Source organism: Lemur catta, chromosome 12, assembly GCF_020740605.2.
Source record: "Lemur catta isolate mLemCat1 chromosome 12, mLemCat1.pri, whole genome shotgun sequence".
NCBI classification, from domain to species: domain Eukaryota; kingdom Metazoa; phylum Chordata; class Mammalia; order Primates; family Lemuridae; genus Lemur; species Lemur catta.
This window is the reverse complement of record NC_059139.1, coordinates 9,953,155-9,974,275: the sequence shown is the minus strand read 5'-3', so window position 1 is coordinate 9,974,275 and position 21,121 is coordinate 9,953,155.

Sequence of the window (21,121 nt, the reverse complement as noted above, 5' to 3'; positions counted from 1 at the left end):
ACAAAGAAGCCATAATAAAGTTCTTTCTGAATCTTCCATCAGATCATGTCACTACTATGCTCAAAACTCCCCAGTGATTTCCCCAAAATCCAAATTGCTTACATGGTCTGCATGATCATGCATGATCTGCACCCCACTCCCTCCAACTCTCTGATCTTGTTTCCCCAGGGCCACCATACGCATTCACGTGGGTTGTTTAACTCCAATGGGGAGCAGCCCTGTTGCTCACTCCATTCTAGTCACATTGACCTTTTTGCTGTTCCTCAAATGTACCAAGTGACCCTGCTCACAGCCTTTGCACATGTTGCTCCCTGTGCCTCATATAGTTTCCCCCAGATATGTACATGGACTACCCCTCACTATATGGAGATAGATACTCACATACCACCTTTGCAGAGAGACTGTCCGTGACCGCTCTCAAAAATTCAGCTCCCCACCCCAGCACCCTCTAACCTCCAAGTTCTTCTCCTCAACATTTTTCTACATGTGTCATATTCAATATTTATTTGTTAATGAGGGCTGAGACTATCTGTGTTCTTCACTGCTCTATCTGCCATGCCTAGGACCATGTTCAGTACTTAGTAGATTATCTGTATTTTCTGTTGAATGGGTAAATGAAGAAGCTTCAGCAAAATTAATTATTATTAGAAGGTTTAAAAACAAAATACAGGCCGGGTGCAGTGGCTCATGCCTGTAATCCTAGCACTCTGGGAGGCTGAGGCAGGTGGATCGTTTGAGCTCAGGAGTTCGAGACCAGCCTGAGCAAGAGTGAGACCCCGTCTCTACTAAAAAAAAATAGAAAGAAATTATATGGACAACTAAAAATATATATAGAAAAAATTAGCCGGGCATGGTGGCACATGCCTGTAGTCCCAGCTACTCGGGAGACTGAGGCAGAAGGATCGCTTGAGCCCAGGAGTTTGAGGTTGCTGTGAGTTAGGGTGATGCCACTGCACTCTAGCCTGGGCAACAACAACAACAACAAAAAAATACATATGCTAGTGGCCCTAACATATCATTTCCACTCTATATAAGCCTACCATTTATTCATTCATAACCCAAAACGTGTGGCCATGGGGGGAGCTTAGGCACTCGGCATGCAGGCAGCACACGCATGGGTTGACTGTGACCTGGGACTGACGGATTAATTCCTTCCTTCCTTTTTTTCTCTACTTACTTCCTCCAGGTTCTTTTTTTCCCCTATAATTAATCAATACATATTTATTACAGAAAAAATATAAGCAAATATTTCAGAGGTTAAAATCTTGGGGTTGTATGCTTTTATTTTCTTGGTGCTATTGTTAAATTGCTTTCCAGTTGATGTTCTACTTTACACCCTCACCAGCGACACTTAAGATCTTTTTTGGTCACTCAAAACTGCGCCAGACATTCATTTGTTTTACCCTTTTTATCTTGATGAGCAAAAGTTGAAATAACATTGTCTTTAAATTTTCATTTCCTAAATTACCAGTGGGGCACAATTTTCCTTATTAAGGAGGATAGTACATAATCTGCTCTCTGCTCTTGAAGTCCATTTTATAGTTCAGAAGGTGTTAGAACCAGAAAGGATTCAACCCTTTCGTTTCATGATGAGAAGACCAAGGTCAACACGGCAAAGTGTCTTTCATCTAAGGCAGCCACCTAATCTGTAGTAGAACTGAGACCAAAATGAGGAATAACTTGACTCCAAGACTAACTTTCTGTCTACTACACTCATTAAAAAGAAGTTATTGTCAAGCTTTTATAAGCTTTTATAACAGGAGAAGAATTTAGAAAATACTTACGATGACAGGGTTCTTACAAAGAGCAGCTCTTTCAGAAATTGAACAAATTTTATGGGCCCTTTGAGCAACAGCCCTGGGAATTCAAGAAAATAGAATTTCAAGAATACACTGAGTTCAGGGACATGGACTTGTTAAACACACATGCAATAATATAAGCTTTTCCTATCCTGTGAACATACAGAAGACAAAACAGTTTGCCCAGCTCTGCCACTTGGCCACGTGCCCCAGGACTGTGAGATTAGCAGTACATCGGGACACAAGCAATCCCAGCAATGGAACTGAGGTTTTCAAGATCAGCTCCTGGGCTGTTGTAATTTCCTCTCCATTACCATGTCTTTAAATCTCCCAGACAGAGGAAGGAATTCTCCACCCAAAGATATCTTCCTGGCTGACTTGGCCTCTGCTTTTTTCATGCATTCTCTCACTGATTCTTGTTGGTCTTGAGCAAAGAATAATTTACCATGGCTGCCTCTACGGCATACAACAGACACAGCCTCTGTCTGAAAGAGATTAAGATTAAATAAAATTGACTAAAGAGGTCCAAGTTTCTTCATGGAGAGGATCTCTAAGAGAGTGGTATTACACAGAGAATTCTGGGTGATATTGTGCCAGTGTGCCCAGAAGAGGGACATGGGCATACTGCCACCGTGCATGGAGATCTGGAGAGAGTGAAACTGCAGAGACTCAGATTTCCCTAGATTTGTCCATAACCTTTATCACTTGGTGCTGTTGAATCACACAGAGGGAGAGAAGAGTAAAGCTCATTTCAAAGCTACTTACTTCAGGTGACACAGGCAGTCCATGGTCTGCAACACCACCTTTCTGCAGGGGGCAAGAGACCACAACACTCTCATGTTCCTGGTTGCCTGAGATCAGCCCCCTGCAGAGCCTTGAGCCATCTCCCAGTCCATCCCTGCACAGTACCTTGTGGTCATTACAGCCTTGGCCTCCGACCCTTCAGGTTGGATGAATTACCTTCCCCCAAGGTCTCTGGACTAACCCTACCCTGATGTCATGAGTCAGAGAAGCCTGAGCCTCCCAGGTCATGCTTTATCCTCGGCCTCTGTACCCCCCAAACCTGACCCACCTTTTTAACCCTCTTCACTTTTGGCCCTTGACCTGTGCCCTCTGGGTGCTCTATCATCCACATCCTCCTATATAGCCTCAACTTTTTTTCTGAAAATTTCCTTTACCTTCTTGCTCATCCTCTGACAATATGATGGCTTTGCTGCCTTCCTTGGTGGATTCTGTCCAGTGGCTATTTATGCCTTTAACATGGATTTCTGGACATGGCTGTTCCTGTCTTTTGTAAAGGTGGGATAAGTTCCTCCACGGTTGCTTCCAAATCATCTCACTTCTTATTTCAAACCTCACACTACTTAGGAAGTTCACATCATCTGACTTTGCCACTCAGCAAACCTTCTAGCATCCTCTACCAACATCCCAGTGGTATCTTCCATTCTCTGGTGATGACTACGGTACCTGTAATACTGGCTTCATTTTTTCACTCCTGCTCCTTCCTCATTCTATTTGTCTACAGCATCTATATAAACGATCCATCCCCCAACAATGTGCCTCTCTCTTTTGAATTTCTCACCTCCAGGGATCTTATTTTCCACATCCCATTAGCAATCCCACAGTTATCTACTTGGCCTCATCATATCTCATATTGGCATAGTCTTGAAATCCTCAGTTTTGTGCGTCTCACTCAGCAATAACCACCTTCTATTATTCCAACTCATTACTTAATTCCTATGTTTCATTCTTCTCAAAAAATATAAAACCCATTGATCATATGACCTTTTCTCTATCCATCTTTATCTGCATAGTTTTCCCTCTCTTTTTGCCCAGTTCAACAATAAGTGCACACTTCAGAAGGAAAAAGCTAGGAGAGGTACTTTGCTCATATGGTATTTCTTCAGTCCCACCGACAGAGGAAACACCATAAGCTGCTTCCACAAAATTCCTTATAAGTGATTTGGGACTTTGTATTTGAAGGTTTCTCCTTTGCTGCTTATCCTAGAGTCATGCCAGAGGACTTTGAAAAGTAAGCTAAGCATTTTTTCTACATATGGGTCTTTTTATTGAAGAAAAAATATTTGCATAGAGCATAGCATGTAATAACAGTACGGCAATGTTGGAACTTCTTTTATGGGTGGCAGAGAGCTTAGCAGCGGTTCGTGGCTGCTATGGCATTAATTACATATTTTCTTTCAACTCTGGTGTTTAGGTATGTGGAAAGTGTTTAGAGCCTCATACAATCATCACTTGTTTTTGCTATAATATGCTTTTAATGTAATGAAAATTGAATATGATCTGTTTTACTCACTGGTACCAGACACATGCAGATTTCATTCTAAGTTACCATGAGGCTGGAAGGGTTTTGGAGGCCACAGGGACCAGGAGCCCACACTCCTCTTTTTCTTCGTCAAGAGATTGTGTCAGCATAGACTCAGCCAGAGTTCCACTCTCATAGCCACTCTCCTATTCAGGAGCTCATGTCTAAAACCAAGGGAAAGATACCAGTATCTAGAATCAATCATATAAGAACCCCTGGGTGCTTATTCTAAGTTTTATAGCCTTGCAGGATAACCACCAAAGTATGTCTTGGCAAAATAAAGACACAAATCAGGCAATATTGTTCCAATTATCTGCTTTACATTGGCTTTGGAGGTTTGGTCATGGTGGTTATGACGCCTTCTTCCTCTGTATCATGGGACATAATCCCTGTCCCAGCCAAACAGCCAACTTTCCTTTCTTTTATTTTGGACACCTGTTTCATTTCCTGGCCAGGGTCAGTAATCCACAATGGGCTCACTTCTCCAGCAGCCTCCCTCTGAGCACATGACTCCACTTCAGGTAGTATTTAAAGATCTCCGTCTTTTCCAATGTTTGGTATTTCCCTAGCACTACCTCTGATTACTTTCCCTGCCAGTGTGCCTATTTGTCCCCTCAAGGAATCCAAGTAGTGACACAATCCTAATTATTTTCAGATGATCTTTAATGATGTCATTTTATTTGAGTACATGGCAGAGAGTAAAAGTGAACCATATGAATTATATACCCATGCTTGAAATAAGGACCCTATGTGAATAAATCCCCAAATCCCTTTAACAACAAATTACATGTTGTGTTTACTGCTGCTATTGATAGCATAAACTTCCTAGTATGCCATTCTCCCAGAGGACACATTTCCAAAAGTAGTAGACATGCATTTGAGTGAGCCAAAACTTCTCTGGAAATGAACCATTCAACCATATGTCATGTAATAATAGATATTTCAGGTACTGAGATCTTGCTTCTTGTGTCCTGTGGAATTCAGTCATTTCCCATCCATGATGAGTTTCCTTTTAAAGAAGTGATTGGCCCTGGAATTACATTTCAGAAACACAACTACAACCCTCTATTCAACAAACCTAATCCAAAACAATAATTTGAAGTATTATATCATTAATACTCTAGGTTTCATCAGACTTTTATACCACTTGCTATAAAATTTTGTCTTTTAATTATTACTATTTTTCAGCAATGTCAATGTTTCTAACCAAGGTGCTAAGGCAAGGCAAGAGAAGTATTACTGTAAGAAAATAATTATTATTTACAAATAATATGATTTATCTATCTAGAAAACCCAGAAAAAATAGTGAAAACTGTTGGAACCCATAAAATGTATTAAGGATTATCTGGTGAAATATAAGATAAATATAACAAATTAATAGCTTTGTTTTAAATTAGCAATTATCAGTTAGAGAATATAATGACAATATACCCATTTATAATAGCAACAGTTAATATAAAATGCAAAGAAATTAACTTTATGAAAAATGTACAAGCTTGATATGAAGAAAAATCTTTAGCTTTATTGAAAGTCATTAAAGAGGAATTGAAAAGATGGAAAAATATATCATGTTCCAATATGGATAATTTTAATAAGATAAACCTTCCAACTCATCTAAAAGGTATTCTATAAACTCAATACACTTTCAAAGTACCAAAGGGTTTGTTCCATTGGCAAACTGGCCCTAAAGTTCATCAGGAAGATTTAATCTCATATTCAGGGATAATTATAAGTGAATTAGTTTAGGAGCATTATGACAGCATTGTTAGATTATAACTGCTCCATGCAGCCATTTATGTGATAATCATGTAAAGAAACATTTAAATATTTTAATAAGACAAGAGTATAGGAAGAACAGATATTTAAACCTAATGTTATCTTTGTCTCTTCTCATCTTCCCAGTAATTTAATGAATCATCCCTGATGATGTCTTCCAGTTTTGATGCTCATGACATCACCTGTGGATTGCTGAACCAGCCTCTTCACAATTCTCCACCTCTCCATTCTCTCAATGCTCCACAGTATTCAAAACACTTCTTTCTTACCCTTGCAGGAAAGCTTCATAATTTGCAAAGACCTGCAGTTGACTTTCAAATGAAATTTAAATGACCACATAAATAAATAATTTGTCGGTGTTCTAACTATGAAGTGAGACACACTTTCCACTTACAAACAATGTAATCTTAGGTGTATTTCTAAAACCTCACTGAGCCTCAATTTCTTCATCCTTAATGGGCATTATAATATTACTTCACAGGGTTGTTGTGACAATTAAAAAATAATCTATTAAGACATCACCTCACACTTTCTTATATGCTGATTTAAAAAATAATGATTTTCCCCTTTCTTAATTATTATCTTCCCAGCAAGGTTATAAATCCCCTGGTGCAAAGCATGTTTTATTTCTTTGCTTTTGGTCTGTGAACTATTGCCCACTGCAATGATATAAGTACAAGAGTATTTAGAAATTTTGATATCAATTTTCCATTACCAGGACATCTAAACATGTGACTGGCAGACTTACTTTGGTAGGGACCAGTGCCAGGGTGCTGAACCTCGCATGATGAGTTCCACGGGGCATCAGCTGCCTACTAGTCATCTGCAAGATGACCACGTATCAGATGCAAAATGGTGGAAATTTTATAAGAAGTTCCTCCACTCCAGACAGCTTCAAAATAACTGTTTTAAAGCATCTCAAACAGTTCTGGACATGGCTTGACATGCACAGTAATTTCTTTTAACATTTTGCTTTCTTAGACACCTAAGGGTAAATATGTAGTAAGCTCAGTGCACATGTTCATTTTTATTTGCCATTGATTCTTACATGGACTTATCCCAGGATGAACCATATTCATATTTACTTTGGCTTCATCATACACCAGGCTTACAAGTATAAACTTTACACGGTGGAAGCTAAAACAGAAATTGACAAAATTCTGAAAAACTAAAAGGATCCAAAAATTCTGACAATTTCCCCCCCCCTTCCTTTCTCATTTAAGCTATCTATACTACACCAGTCTTATGCAGACTAGTGTTTGATCTCTGAGTAGATTTCAAAACAGTGCCTCTGTTATTTGCCTTTTTATTTCCTGCAAAATCTCAGAAGGAAATAGAACATTTTGAGAGCCCAATCAGCTTTCACGTTGTATCCCCAGGAAACATGTGAGGACAAATGGAAATAAAGCCAAACGTGGAATCACTAAATTCATTTTAAGGGTCATATATGAAGTCTCCAACCTAGTTATGACACAGGAGTTCTGTGTAATAGAACAAAAGTCATTCATCAACAGATCCAAAATCAAGCTGTTCTAAAATAAAATCCTAGAAGGTTCATGATAATAATGTATCAAAAATTGCTAGCTGCTTCCTAATATTCAATTTTTCTTTTTTCTCTAAATGACAGAACCCATATTTTGGGGGTGGGCTAAAATGTGCTCAGCTATAAAAACTATACTTCTCAATCTTCCTTGCAGGTAGGCAGAGCTAATGAGACAACAAAGGGAAGCACTGAATGGTGCTCTTGAGAAAGATCCTTTAAAAGAGGCCATCTCCTCATGTGGAAAGCTCCTTTTGCCTTTCTTCTCTTCCTCCCATCTGCAATGCAGATGTAATGGTTAGCACTCCAGAAGTCTTCTTGTAGATATGAGGATATACCTCATACCTTAGGAATGGCAGAGTGGTGAATAGGAAGGGCCTTGGACCCTAATGAACTAGAATAATGTATCAGAATTTATTGCATAACAAACCACTCCCAAAACTTAGCTTAAAACGAACTCGCTTGTTTAGCTCTACTTCTGCATTTTGACAGTTTGGGCTTGGCTAAATTAGATGATTCTTCTTATCCGGACTAGTGTTGACTAACTTGGCTGCATTTACTCATGGGTCTTTAGCCAGTTGGTGGGTTAGCTGCGGTTAGCTGGGTTTTGACAACCTCGGTTGGAACCATGGAAGCCTCTCTGCTGTGGTCTCTCCTTCTGCAAGCAGCAGAGTCCCCGTGGAAGGATGCAAAGCCTCTTGAGGCTCACACCTGGGACTTGCACACTATCACTTCTGTCACATGCTATTGTTCACAAAGCCAGTCTGGAATCATGGGGTGAAGAAATAGACTTCCCCTTAATGAGTGTCTCTTCCTCTTCTTATGAGAACACCAGTCCTGTTGGATTAGAGTCCCACCCTAATGACCTCGTTTAACTTTAATTACCACCTTAAAGGCCCTATCTCCAAATACAGTCATGTTGGAGGTAAGGGCTTCAACCTATGAATCTGAGGGAGACACAATTCGGTTGATAACATTACTCTATGTCCTCTATTTCTGGTTCAATCTGAGCAAGAATCCTCTCTGGAGCATTTTGAACTGTAAGCCCTCCTAGCCTGCTAGTTAATGTCATTCTCAAAAGAGAAGGGGCTGTTTACAAAGGAGCAAGAAAGATATGAAATTATAAATAGTAAATTCATTTCAAACAACCAGTTGAAGTTTAAACTTGAAAATCTTTTCAAGAATAAAAATTCTGTTTGGCATTTAGTAACAAGGAAAGTGTCCCCACTAGGATGTCCTGGAAGTCCCCTTAGAACCTTGTTGGCTTCAATGGTTTAATACTATCTCCTTGGGAGTGGGACCCCCTTACACACACACTCCATCTGAGAGCATTGCATGGTGATTAAAAGCTGTATTCAAACTAGTGCCTGTAACTCTAGCAGTTATATAAATTCAGGTTCTTTTAACACAAGAGCCCCAAATTCTCTCTTCTTCTTCAGGATAAAGGAAAATGTGATAAATAGAAGATGATGGTAGATTACTTATCTTAAATCAAAACATATAAAAAAAATTTGTATCTTCCCTTGCTAATGTGTGACGTGGATAAAAAGCACCCCATGGTGGATAGAGATGCAAGCAAACGCCCACCCACAGAGAGCAGGATGGGGATCGGAAATGGTCACCTGGGGTTGGCAGTGGTGAAACCCACCATCTGACCCCTCTCTGCAGAAGCCCCCTGCCACCCCAGAGGGTACATTTGCAGTTAAAGGATTTCTTTCTTTTCTGTGTTCTTTTCTCTCCTGGGAGTCAAGGTTTTCCTGTTGGTATTGTCTCTCTTGCACCAACGAGAGACTGAGACTGAGACTGTCCTAATTCCAGCCTCTACTGATGCAAACTGGGTTGGTTCACAACAGGTTGCCATAAAATTTCTTATTTTTCTGCTGTTTGAAATAGGTAATTTTGCTTTTCTTCCTAAGAGTTCCTGAGTTGGGAGCCCTAAGGACTTCCATTAAAAAATTATGGATTTGCCAAAACTCTTGAGCAAAATATATTAAATAGATGGTACTACTAAAGCTTTGAATTTAATTTCCCCTTTAAAGAGACTCTCAGGCAGAGAAAAACGTGATTTCAGTACAGTGAACATGTAAATGCTGGGGTCAATATAAAGTCTAGAATCATCAGAAAACTTAAATCTCAATAAAATCCCTAATATTAAATATGCTTTTATATATGTATATATATTGCCCATACACATGTGTGTATCTAACCATTAGCATGTATGCATATGTATGTATGTATTCATATATATGCAAATATATATGAATTTTTAAGAAAGAGCTGGAAATTATTGACATATTATAACTATATATACAAGCAGATCTTCAACATTCCAACATAAACTCTAAGAATTTCCAGAAAAGTTAAATTTTCATTAACACCATCTTCTCTCATAGCCAAATTGTGATCATCCTCATGGATCTTACGGGTAAGGAATTTCCTTCAAAGAAGGTTGCAATTTAAACTTAGAAATTGGTATAAATATATTCAGTACTTAGTAATCAAAAGACTCAATACTAAAATGATTTTCTACTTGGAAACTGTGCCTTCCAAATGAAAAATTAAAGGATTAAATTGAGGGATAAAATATTTATTTAAAAAGTAAATATTGCAAATGCATGAAGTTGCCAGATGCACTACCCACAGCTTTGATGAGCTTGAGATCTTCAGCAAATAAAAGTTTGGAATTCTCCCTGCACAAAATATTAATGGCTGGATTGTTGGGACTTTTGTTATTACCTAGGGCCCTCCAGTGGCAGGACACTTGTGTGTTGCGTAATGTTGGTTTACAATTATTTTAAACTATTATTGAAGTGTATCAAAGACCAAGTTCACTTCTTTCATTAACTTATTCATTGCACCCCTACTGTATAAAAGGTCCTTGTTTTTCAGCACTTTATAAAACAATGATCTTTGTCCTTTTGGAGCTTATAATCAAGACAACAATTTAAAAGTAAGGAGAATAAATAAGTAAATTATATAGTACATTAGATGGTAATAAGGACTAAGAAAAAAATAATAATGCAGTATGGAAGGAATTAGGAGTGTGGAGAGAGTGAGAAAGTAAACTATTACAATTGTAAATAGGGAACCATTACAAAGGTGACACGAAAGCAAAAACTTGAAGGAGGTGAGACAGTCACGTGGATCTCTCTGAGATTAGCACTGATGGAGTTTGTCAAAGAAAGAAGTCTCTTGAACCTCACTGCCAGAGCCCTTCCCAAAACCCACTGATCACTAGCACTGCCCTCAGTTGTCAAGGCCTTCCATTCTAGGTCCAGGCTGTAGGATCAAATTGTCCACAGCCGTTTAACGTCTCAGCTCTCGGATTCAAGAGCTGATAATCCACGTTGTGCCAACCTTCAGGGACTCCTTATAGACCCATACCACACAAACCTAGCTGAGAGGTCTTGAACTTCACCTAGAGCTTGTAGACAGCAAAAATGTAAGCCCAAGTTCAAGAGTTATCCAGCTTCCTTGACTGCTCCAAGAGGACTCTCTCCTTTCAGGTGATACAGAATATAACCTCTAGAGGATCAGTCCTCCACGTGGCCTGTGTTAACAAGAAAACTTTATAACTTTAATTGTTTTGTTCCCATTTAAGTTTGAATTTGCTTCACGTGTTATAGGTTGATCATTGTTCTCTCAAGGTAATTTTCAGCTTTGGCTACCTTTAAGCAAGGCCAAGGGACAGCAAATTTGAAGACAGTAGTAATAAAATGATAGTCTATTCTCTGAAGGAACTGACCTAAGCACTTTTCTCAATGGATAAACCATCCCTACTTCTGGCCTGTCACATCACCCTTTGCTAGCCATTGTCACAGGGCCATTGCTAGCTGTCTCTTATCCATTAAAGAAAGTCTGTTGCTAAGGACTATGTGTGGAGCTGTGAACAAACCCCAGCGGAGTATCAACCATCCTCTGCTCCTCCTCACCTCTCTGATATGGTCAAAAGTCTCAACTGCAGAGTGAAAAGAATCCATTGTCACGGACCAATTAAAAATGATCCCTGCTGAAAATTAGGGCCTGTACCTTTTCCACTACTACACTCTGCCTGTTGGAGCTCAAAGACCTGAGAACTAGATGGTCCATCATTCCTTATTTCAGGATACAAATGACATATAGGTCTCTATGTGTCAATCTTCTTTCACGTGCCACCCAATGCTGAAGGCATATTATTTCACCCGAATTGAAATACATAACAAACATCAAGATAAAAATTTCCCTGATGGTTCCGCATATGACAATAATCTTACCTAATAAACTATCATTCCCCCACACCTTCATCGCAGGAAAAACATAGAGGCATTATTCTTCAATTAGCAACTCGAGTCCCTAGATCATTATGTCATGCCAATAATAACATGTAAATCTCAGAAACTAATTATATCTTGGGCTATGCTCAGAAAGTAACATTTCTAAGATGTATGATCACTCTGTATGGGGACAAAAAAAATGTAACTGTACAAAGGAGGTATGACAGGTACGGTACCTAGTATGAAACCAAGAGATACAAATTGCTTAAGGTATTGTGATGATACTGAGAATAAAAAACTTGTTATATATAAGAGCAATGTTAATAAATGATCTTAAAGTTGTACCTTTTAAAAATTACAGATATCTCTCAAAAGATCTTAAACAAAATATCTGAATATATTTATAGAAAAAAAGATTTAAAAATCTGAAAGTGGATCTTTCAGAACCAACTTTGAATAATGTGATGCCAAAAGAGGCATCCAAAGGGATAACTATATAAGAACATTAAGCCCCTTTATTCTTTTCTTAAAGACTATAATTCCTAAAATTAATTAATGTCTTAAAGACATTAATTCTTTTAAATGTCAAGTTCCTTTAACTTTGTATTTCTGATTCCATTGTTATCAAATGAAATCTTGCAAATGGCTGTGAATATGCAAGACTTCCTAGTTAGTCATGCTAGTATAAGAAATTCTGGAAACATGAGGTGGGTCATTTAAATAGCTACAAGAAAGAGACAAAGTTCCAGAGAGTAAAACCATTAAGAAGAAATTTGTTAGATAAAGTTGAAGGCTGGAAATGTTCACTAGAATTAAATTCTTTTCAGGGTTTGATAACCAAGCAAACATTCTGTTAAGGTTGTCTAAAAAAAATCCCCCTTGAATCCAGATGGATTTCAAAGGTTCAATGTTATCTCTCATGGAATGTAAAAACATTACATGCTAACTGACTGTCATGGTACCTGCATTGAGATTGGCATCTGTAACTCCGAGAAGTTTTGATTGGCAACAGAGCCCAGACACATTCCACCTCTTCTTCATTTGGCCACAGGAAAAGCTAACAAATTAATGACTCTGGAAAGTAATGTGTAGAGAATCTGTATCACCACTTCCATCTTCCAAAGCAGAATTACCCTTCACGCAGTAACACGAAGAGACTAGCTAATACTCCAGATCTATACCTCAGGTAAGGCAACAGCTAGACTTTTGTGGTTTTTTCTTTAAAATGGGCATCATCACTCTTTATATTCCTGAAGGCAGGGAGTAGGGTCAGGACTTCCCTAAGATGCTATGCAGCATTAGGACCTTTGATTCTACAGTTTAAAATCTTCAAAATTCTCCCATTGACTTCAGAAAAATAAAATACTGCTGAGCCTGGAAAGTAAGATTCTTTGTAATCTGGCTCCCCCTCTTCACCCACTAGCTGATCCATTCTCTCTTTACATCCTAATATGAGACTTTAAACCACCCAGAAAGCTTCCTCATTGCCCTGAAACACACCATACTCATTCTTTTATGGTCTGGAAAATGCTTCCTCTCTAGCTATCCCAATTCTACACAGTTGTGATAAACAGAATAAGGGCCCCAATTTCTTGGAACCTGTGATTGTGTTATGTGACATAGTAAAAGAGCCTTTGCAGGTGTGGTTAATGATCTTGAGGTGGAGAAATTATCCTGGATTAAGAGCGTGGACACCACATAATCCACAAGGGTCGCTATTAGTGAAAGAGGGAGGGAGGAGCAGCAGTCAGAAAAGGAGATGTACAGGCAGAAGCAGAGGTCAGAGCTATGTGATTGCTGGCTTGGAAGTGGCAAGGATAAGCCAAGGAATGCAGGTAGCCTCTGGAAGGAAACGGATTCCCGCCTAGAGCCTCAGGAGAAATGCAGCCCTGCTGACACCTTGGCATGAGCCCATTTTGGACTTCTGGCCTCCAGAACTGTAAGAATAAACTTGTGTTTTAAGTCATTAAGTTTGTGGTAATTTGTTACAGCAGCAATAGGAAACTAATACACCAGCCTTCAAGGTTCAACACAAGTCTCACCTCCTTGGAAGTTCTGCCTAAGCCCTCTAACCCACTCTGCAATTTCCTTAAAAATTACCTTGTATATCTACTTGAGTTTTACCATTATACTTCCATTATAAAGATGTCTGGTAGCAGCAAAATTGCCTTTTGATATACAACTGAGAAGTTTGGGCTGAAGCTTAGGGTTTGTGACATGAGAATAGAAGACACGTCCTTCACTTTTATTTTTATCCTGTTTAGGAATAATTTGACTATCCTAAAGTCAAAATTATATTCCTCTATGTTTTCTTCTAGAAAATGTTTATTTTAGTTTATAATTAATTTTTATATATGATGTGAGGTAGGAATTGAAGTTTATTATTTTTTTACTGTACAGATACCCAGAATCATTTGTTGAAAAGGATCCCCCTTTCCATGTTGAATTCATTTAGTGCCTTTATAAAAAAAAAAAAAAAACACCCTATACATAGGTCAGTCTATTTTTGAAGTCTCTACTATGTTTTATTAATCCATATGTATTTATACCAATATCACACTATCTTGATTATTGCATCTTTATAGTAAGTCTGCAAATCAGGCTGTGTAAGTCTTCCAAACTTGTTCTTGCTTTTCATTCTCCTTGGGGTTTTTGTTGTTGTTGTTGTTATTGTTGTTGTTTATATTTCCAAATAAATTTTGAAAATAGTTTCTTAAATACTACAAAACAAAACAAAAATCTTGCTGGTATTTTTGACAGAATTACATTGCATCTATAGATCAATTGGGAATAATTGATATCTTTATAAAATTGTACATGATCATTTCTCTACAGTTTTTCCCAAGAGTATATTAAGAAATATTTAAAATATACAGAAAAGTTGAAAGATTTTTATAGTGAATATCCATATAACCAATATCTATGTACTACTAACATTTTACTCTACTTGCTTCATCCTATCAATCTAGTCCTTTATCCGTGAAAAGTTTTACTTCTTAATTTCAACCCCTATGCTTATTTTTCTTTCCTGCCTTATTATATGGGACAAAATCTCCAGTGTAGTGTTAAATAAAAGTGATGATATCAAACATCCTTTATTTATGCCATCCTTTCACTATTATGCATAATGTATGTATATTTTATATATATACTATGTATAATGTCAACTATAGACATTAACATATGTGGGTTTTATTGAATTATATAGTTTCCTTTAATTTCTACCTTGCTGAGAGTTTTTTTTAATCATGAAATGTTTGTTAAATTTTGTCAGACTTTCACTGCATATATAGATATTATTGTATGTTTTCCTTTCCTTTTATTTATTAATGTGCTAAATTACATTGAATGATTTTTCACATATTAAGCCAACCTTGCATTTTTGGGTTAAATTCTACTAGGTCATAATGAATTATTCATTTATTAACATTGCTGGGTTTTATGTGTAACTTTTTGAGAAGTTTTGGATCAAAATTTAAGAAAGAAAATGGTCTAAAAGTTTCTGTCCCTGTAACACCCTTGTGAGGTTTTGTTATTGAGTCTACACGGCCTCATGAAAGGAGTTGAGGAGTGTTCTGTTTGATAAAAATTAATCAGTGAAGCCATATGGGCTTCGTAATTTTTTGTGGGATGACTTTTAATTAAAAATTTATATTCTTTAATAGACAGAGTTATATAAGTTTTTTATTTCTTCTTGTACTTTTGTTGGAAATTTTCCCATTTCACCTAAGTTGTTTGAATCCATCTAATTGCACAAAATTGTTCATGATACTCCTTTATTATCCTTGTGTTGGTTGAATGATTTATAGTAAGCTATCACCTTTCATTCTTGATATTGGTAATTTCTGTTTTCTTTCTTTCTTTGGTTTTTTGTTGTCTATTTCTTTTTTTCAGGGTGGGATTAATTTAGATAAGGGGTTCTAACTTTTATTATTTTCATATCAAATTTATTTATTAGTTTCATTGTTTTTTATGTATTTCTACTCTTATGTTTTTTATCTTTATAAATCTAGGTTTAATTTTTTATTTTTAAGAAATTTTTTTCCTTTTATATAGCTTCTTAATAAAAGTTATAGTTATGAATTTGCCTCTAAGCAGTGCTTTAGCTGCATCCTATAATATTTCAAATATTGTGTTTTTATACCACTTAATTCAACATATTTTCTAATTCATCCTGTGATTCCTTCATTATCCCATTAGTTATTTGAGAATGTATTGTTTATTTCCCAATATTTTAGGATTTTTCTGGATTTACTATTGATTGCTAATTTAATTCTTTTATGTTTAGAATAGCATATTGTGTATTTTAATCCTTAGATATTTATCAAGACATGCTTTATGATCTATCCCATTTTCTATTTTCTATGTTCTACATGCATTGAAAAAGAATATGTATTCTACAGTTGTTGGGTTAATGTTCTAGATCGTTTGTTGTTGGGTATTAGTTATTCAATCACTCTGAATGCTTTTTTTTGTATATGTGTTCCAATTATTATTGAAAGTAGAGTGTTAAAATCTCCAACTATTACTAAGAACTTTTCTATTTCTCTTTTAGGTCTGTCAATTTTTACTTCACATAATTTGAAGCTCTGCTATAATAGGTGTATACACTTAGTATCATTTCATGCTCCTGATGAATTGACTGACTCTTTTATTACTATGAAATGACCCTGTTTACCTCCAATAATGCACATTTCCACTTTGTGGAAATCCAGTTTGTGCAATGATATATGGGATATAAACTTTCATGCTTAGAATTTGTATGGTACATACAATAATTCGCCTTACTTTTCCATTTAATCTGTTTTATATTTATTGGGAATCTCTTATAAACAGCATATAGTCCTGTGTTGCTTTTTTTACTTAGTCTGACAATTTGCCTTTTACATAGAATTTTCAGCCTATTTAGTTTGAACACAATTATTGATAGTTTCCTTTAATTCTATCATCTTGCTTTTCTAGTTATTTTTTCTATTTTTATTCTTTTAGTATTTTAATCCTCACTCCTACTTTATTTTGGAATAATCAATTACTTTTGTAGTATTCTATTCCATTTCCTCTATTGGCTTGCTATTGACATGTATATTTATGAAAGGATTGCGTTATATGTCTTTTACGTACCACAGTAAGCCTTAAATAATATCACATGACTTCACATACAATGTAAGAATCTTACACTGGTATAATTTCACTTACAGCCTCTTCTATCTTTGTTATATTAACTGTATATTGTTTTTCTACTTATATCACAAACCCCTCAGTATACTATTAATATTTTTTGCTATAAAAATTAATTAACTTTAAAAGAACCTAGGAGTTACTTGGTATTTAAAAGAACTGGAATAAGTATATTAGAATAAAAACAGCATTATTTTTGTTAAGTTAGAATTTTAAGTCAAAATGTTTTCTCTTTCAGTAAGTATAGTCTTAATTCAGAATATCATAGAGGTAAGTCAGGGAATTTTTCCAAGAATCCCCTGGATATCAATTCATATGTCTTATCTTTTTATTATGTGGTCTGTTGCACAAGTTGATCTGTAGGATATCATTTTTTGTTGTAGAGTGTAAAGTTTATACTGACTTTATAGAGATGTTTCATTCCTAAATATGATTTTAATGTAGTTTTTCATTTTTTCTATGGAGGAATATTTCTCTAGTTATTTAATGAATACCATGATAACATTACTCTATGAGATACAGAAATTCACACTGTAAATTATTTTTTCAGGATATCCTTATCAGGTCCTTCAAGGAGAGACACTGGACCTGCTTTGTTTTCTATGAAGCTTTTTGGCCCCATCTCAATGCATCCTGTATGCACAAGGGGGCAGAGTTAAACTAGCGGTGAAAACATATCCTGAGCTTTCTGGTTTGCGCATAATTCAGGTTTTATATTTGATTTTCCAATAATCATTTGCTATGTAGAGTGTTTTTCATTTCCATTGAAACATATTTGTCTATCAAAAACAATGTAGCTGATGATATGACAGCGGTACCTAAGAAACAAATGGTCTGTATTTACAGGATCTTTCTTGTTTTTGAATGTTTCTTATTTAAATATTATATAATTCTCACTCACCATTTTGGTCTCTGGGAAAAATGAGCATGTAAGTAAAATACAACTTTTTCAATAAAATAAGCAACTAGAGAGGATACAGACCTTCATTCTCTCTAAGAAAGATAAAATTCAAGAGACTAAGACCTCAGAGTAAGTTTGAGAGTTTCAATCAGAGCTAAAAATGCTGATTTCTCAAAGAGTCTCAAAGATTTCTAAAATATGCCTCTGTTTTCCAAAGGCAAAATTCTTCACATATCTCCTCTCTTTATTCCGCAAATAATTCAGATATGATTGTTTGTTATGGTTCTACTTATCATGACACATCTTAAGCATTATGTGTACGACCACAGAGGCAGTAGAGGAGACTTGATTTTCTGTTTGAAAATATACTGCCTCCACCTGTTAAGGATGTAAATGTAGGTTACCTAGAGGAAAGCATTTTCTTCAACATTTATTGCTAAGACTTAAAATTTAAATAACCATAGGTGAAATAATTCACTAGCTTCAATTCATACAGAGAAAAATGGACTGAAATCAAAGCCCTTCCTTAGCCCATGTTTTGACAAAATTGAGAGGGAGGAGGGGATGAAAGGAAAGAACTTTCCACCTGTTAAAACGGAATTGAGGAGAAAACGAAGAAAATGGGAAACAAACCCAGAAATAGAAACAGGAAGATGCCAAGACATTCTACTTACATCACAATTTTACCTTGGGAACAACCTGATGATCAGCCTGCATTATCTGTCATTTATTACAGGCCTCCTTTTAGGAGAAGATATTTCATTAAAAATTGACTCAGAAATCTGATGTGTCTGATGGTTGACATGATAGAAAAAAACTGATATTTACTCTTCTTAACTCAAATTTTTATGTTAAATTTTTTGTAAGGCACCAGTAACATGACTTATAAAGTGATTAATTTTTTAAAACTGTGAAGAAGATTACACATAAAAGGATAATGGCAATATCACTGAAAAGTAAGACTATAAATATATAAAAGTATGTCATGCTACATCTTGTGTTTTGTAATTTTAATCATGTTTCCTGTGTTCAATTAAAATAGTATTTTCACAAGGGTAATAATATCAAAATAGTTAATATTCTGTTACTACTCAGGGGAACTATTAGAATGCAAGCCTCATAATTCTGTGTCATGAGCAGAAGAGCTAAAAATCAACAGTACCTTAAAAGATGGGATAAATGAAGCATAAATAAAGTGCCTAGAGAAAATTCAAATGAAACTGAAAAACAAGAGTCATGGCTTCTGATTCCTAATTATCCGCTAGCTAATAAAGAGCATTTCCTGTCTCATTATTATATTCCAGAATGTAACCATAAGGAAAAGTTTCACAATTACCATAGTCTTTCAAAATGTTTAATTTTAACATTTTATAAAATCCATTCAACTGCTTAAAAAAAACAAGCTGATTAGTCTTGTCACTGTGCCAGTAAAACTACATTAATGAGCAATTTTTGCTAATTACTTTAGGAAGGTCTTATTTGATATAAAATAATTGACTAGGTCACATTCATTAGATTTCTAACATTTGGTCTTTAAATAACATTATTTTTTTATTTTCCTTCAATATCAAAACAAGCTACTCTCTCTTAATTCTTGCAATTGATATGGTAATAATCATGTTAACACTCTGATTTAAAATATATTCAATTGGAAAGAATGAAGAAGAAGAATTGCAGAAGAATGAAACTGTATTCCTATGTTTCACTATATACAAAAATTAAATCAAGTGGACTAAAGACTTAAATATAAGACATGAAACCATAAAATTTCTAGAAGAAATAGAATAAAACATAGGAAAAGCTCTTCTAGACAATGGCCTAGGCAAAGAATTTATGACTAAGACCCCAAAAGCAAATATAGCAACAACAAAAATAAACAAATGGGACTTAAACTAAAAAGTTTCTGCAAATGAAAAGCCAACACAATAAATAGACAACCTATAGAATAGGAGAAAATATTTGCAAACTATATATCCAACAAAGAACTAACATCCAGAATCTATGAAGAACCCAAACAAATCAGCAAGCAAAAAGCAAGTAACTACATTGAAAATTGGACAAAAGACATGAAAAGATGTTTTTCAAAAAAGTTATACAAGTGGCCAACAAACAGGAAAAAATGGTCAACATCACTAATCATCAGGGATATACAAATTAAAAGCACAATGAGATACCACCTTACCTCTGTTAGAATGACTATTATTAATACGTCAAAAAACAACAGATGTTGGCATGAATTCAGTGAAAAGGGAATGTTCACACACTGTTGGTGGGAATGTGAATTAGTACAACCTCTATGGAAAACAGTATGGGGATTCCTCAAAGAACTAAAAGTAGACCTAGAATTTGATCCAGCAATCCCACTAGTGGGTATCTACCCAAAGGAAAAGAAGTCAGGCTGAGTGTAGTGGCTCATACCTGTAATCCCAGTACTCTGGGAGGCCAAGGCAGGAGGATTGCTTTAGGCCAGGAGTTCAAGACCAACTTGAGCAACATAGTGAGATCCTGTCTCTACAAAAAAAATAGAAAACTTAGCAGGGCATCATGGTGCATGCTTGCAGTCCCAGCTACTCAGGAGGCTGAGGCAGGAGGATCAATTGAGACTGGGGGTTTGAGGTTATAGTGAGCAATGATGACACCACTGCACCCTAGCCCAGGCAATAGAGAAGACCTTTTCTAAAAAAAAAATGAAGAAGAAGAAGTCATTATATCAAAAAGGCACCTTCACCCAAATGTTTATCACAGCACAATTCACAATTGCAAAAATATGAAATCAACCTAAGTGCCCATCAGGTGATGAGTGGATAAAGAAAATGCGGTAGATATACCATGAAGAACTACTCAGCCATAAAAAGGAATGAAATAATGTCTTTTGCAGCAACATGGATGGAACTGGAGACTTTTATCCTAAGTGAAGTATCTCAGGAATGGAAAAACAAATACCACATGTTCTCACTTATAAGTGAGAGCTAAACAATGGGTATATATGGTCATAAAGTAGTGTAACAGACATTGGAAACTAAGAAGTGGGGTGGATGCCAAAATAAAAAAAAATAAATAAATGGTGTGGGAGGGAGATAGGTGAGGGATAAACAATTATCTATCAGGTACAATATACACCATTCTGGTGACAGATACACTAAAAACCCTGACTTCAGCATCATACAATTCATCCATGTAACAAAAAACAAACCTTGTACCCCCTGAATCTATTGAAATAAAAATAAATAACCAAATAAATAATAAATTTTAAAATGTATTCAGAAAGTTATTTGAGGAGAGAACAATACAGACATATTTTTCATTATTACATCTTTCAGAGGGATACAGTAAGAAAGAGAACAGGTTAGA